The sequence below is a fragment of the Mobula birostris genome, chromosome 16 (genome assembly GCF_030028105.1).
Source record: "Mobula birostris isolate sMobBir1 chromosome 16, sMobBir1.hap1, whole genome shotgun sequence".
Classification (NCBI taxonomy): Eukaryota; Metazoa; Chordata; class Chondrichthyes; order Myliobatiformes; family Myliobatidae; genus Mobula; species Mobula birostris.
The window spans coordinates 2,783,490-2,786,742 of record NC_092385.1 but is presented as its reverse complement, the minus strand read 5'-3'; positions in this window follow the sequence as shown (position 1 = coordinate 2,786,742).

Sequence of the window (3,253 nt, the reverse complement as noted above, 5' to 3'; positions counted from 1 at the left end):
CGTGCTAGGACAAGCATGTCGCTATCTCACCTGGGTAGGAGCCCCAGCAGCTACCCCGACTTTGTTTAACCCAACTGTCGAAGCGATGACCCAGGGTGAGACCAATGTCACATGCAAACAGCTTCTTGGAGCTACAGCTGATAGCTGTGTGTTCAGTAGGGACCAAAGCCCATAAGCCCATAAGATATATGAGCAGAATTAGGCAATTTGGCCCATCGAGTCTGCTCCACCATTTCATCATGGCTGATCCAATTTTCCTCTCAGCCCCAATCTCCTGCCTTCTCCCCGTATCCCTTCATGTCCTGACCAACCAAGAATCTATTAGCCTCTGCCTTAAATATACATAAAGACTTGGCCTCCACAGCTGCCTAAGACAAAGAATTCCACAGATTCACCACTTTCTGGCTAAAGAAATTCCTCCTCATCTCGGTGCTAAAAGGCTGCCCCTCTATTCTGAGGCTGTGTCCTCTGGTCTTAGACTCTCCCACCATAGGAACCATCCTCTCCACATCCACTCTATCAAGGCCTTTCAGCATTCAATAGGTTTCAATGCAGTCACCCCTCATTTTTCGAGTGAATACAAGTCCAGAGTCATCAAACGCTTTTCATACAACAAGCTATTCAATCCTGGAATCATTTTCATGAACCTCATTTGAACCCTCTCCAGTTTTGGCACGTCTTTTCTAAGGTAAGGGGCCAAAACAGCTCACAATACTCCATAAGGCCTCACCAGTGCTTTAAAGAGTTTTCCATTCTAGTCCTCTTGAAATTAATGCTAACATTACATTTAGTGATGACACTAAACTGAGTGGAAAAGCAAAATGTACAGAGGATGTGGAGAGTCTGCAGAGGGATTTAGATAGGTTAGTGAGTGGGCCAAGATCTGGCAGATGGAATACAATGTTTGTAAATGCGAGATCATCCACTTTGGAAGGAATAATAGAAGAGCAGATTATTATTTAAATGGTGAAAGATTGCAGCATGTTGTTGTGCAGAGGGACTTGGGAGTGCTTGTTCATGAGTCGCAAAAAGATGACTTGCAGGTACAACAGGTTATTAAGTAGGCAAATGGAATGTTGTTCTTCATTGCTGGAGGGATTGAATTCAAGAGCAGGGAGGTTATGCTGCAACTATACAGGATACTGGTGAGGCTGCACCTGGAGCACTGCATGCAGTTCTGGTCTCCATACTTGAGGAAGGATATACTGGCTTTGGAGGCAGTGCAGAGGAGGTTCACCAGGTTGATTCTAGGGATGAAGGGGTTAACCTATGAGGAGAGATTGAGTCGCTTGGGACTATACACTCTGGAGATCAGAAGAATGAGAGGGGATCTTGTAGAAACATACACAATTTTGAAAGGGATAGATAAGATAGAAGTAGGAAAGTTGTTTCCATTGGTAGGTGAGACTAGAACTAGGGGACATTGCCTCGAGATTCGGGGGAGTAGATTTAGGACAGAGATGAGGAGAAACTGTTTTTCCCAGAGAGTGGTGAATCTGTGGAATTCTCTGCCCAGGGAAGCAGTTGAGGCTTCTTCACTAAATATATTTAAGATACAGTTAGATAGATTTTTACATAGTAAGGGAATTAAGGATTATGGGGAAAAGCCAGGTAGATGGAGCTGAGTTTACGGACAGATCAGCCGTGATCTTATTGAATGGCGGGGCAGGCTCGATGGGCCGGATGGCCTACTCCTGCTCCTATTTCTTATGTTCTTATTTGTCTTCCCTACCACAGACTCAACTTGCAAATTAACCTTTAGGGAATCCTGCACAAGGACTCCCAAGTCTCTTTGCACCTCAGATTTCTGTATTTTCTCTCCATTTAGAAAATAGTCAACCTTTTCATTTCATCTAACAAAGTGCATGACCATACACTTCCCGAGACTGTATTCCATCTGCCATTCCTTTGCCCATTCTCCTCATCCAAGTCCTTCTGCAGCCTCTCTACTTCCTCAAAACTACCTGCTCCTCCACCCATCTTCATGTTGTCTGCTAACTTGGCAAATCATCCAAATCATTGACATATATTGTAAAAAGGATCGGTCCCAACACAGACCCCTGTAGAACACCACTAGTCACCGGCAGCCAGACAGAAGGGTCCTTGCATTCCCACTCTTTGTCTCCTGCCAATCAACCAATGATCTATCCATGTTAGAATCTTTCCTGTTGTGAAGCAAGTGGACTGCTCCAGATGCAAGTGACTGCCTTCTCAGCAAAGGGACTACCACTCTCTGCAAACCCCTCACACCCCACTGTGTGTATAATTCACAGTCTCGACACCCCACACACCAACTGTGTGTATAATTCACAGTCTTGACACCCCAAACACCCATTGAGTGTATAATTCACAGTCTCGACACCCCATACACCAACTGTGTGTATAATTCACAGTCTCGACACCCCATACATCCATTGAGTGTATAATTCACAGTCTCGACACCCCATACACCCATTGAGTGTATAATTCACAGTCTGGAAACCCCTTACACCTCACTGTGTGTATAATTCACAGTCTCGACACCCCATACACCAACTGTGTGTATAATTCACAGTCTGGAAACCCCTTACACCCCACTGTGTGTATAATTCACAGTCTGGACACCCCATACACCCATTGAGTGTATAATTCACAGTCTCGACACCCCCATACACCAACTGTGTGTATAATTCACAGTCTGAAAATCCCATACACCCACTGTGTGTATAATTCACAGTTTCGACACCCCATGTACCCACTGTGTGTATAATTCGCAGTCTCGGCACCCCATACACACCACAGAGTGTATTATGCTTTATTTTCATATTATTTTTTATTCTTTATCATTGTTGAATGTTTTTGGTTACATGTCACACCCTAGCCAACACTCCACACCGAATTTCTGCTCCATGTAAATATCCGCGGAGAATGAAGCTGATCGCGGATGATGACTGTAGTGTAGAGGGGCCACTGTGTTTCCAGAGAGCCAGATCCTGTAAGGAGAACAACTCCTGTAGGGCTGGATCAGGCGATGGTTGTCGCTTCTGGAATTGTGGACTGCTCTCCCCTCCTGAGCGGCCCCTCACTTACTGGCCTGGTGACTCTGGTGGGCTACAGGAGCTCCCCGGTTTCCTCAGTAACCAAAGCATCACCACCTCTCCCACTTGCCTGAAACTAGAAGCTGTCTGCCCGTGTCTGCCAGTGCCTGTGATAGCAGTTCTGAAGAAGGGTCTCATTGCTCGTTTAGTCCCCACCATAGATGCTGCCTAGTACA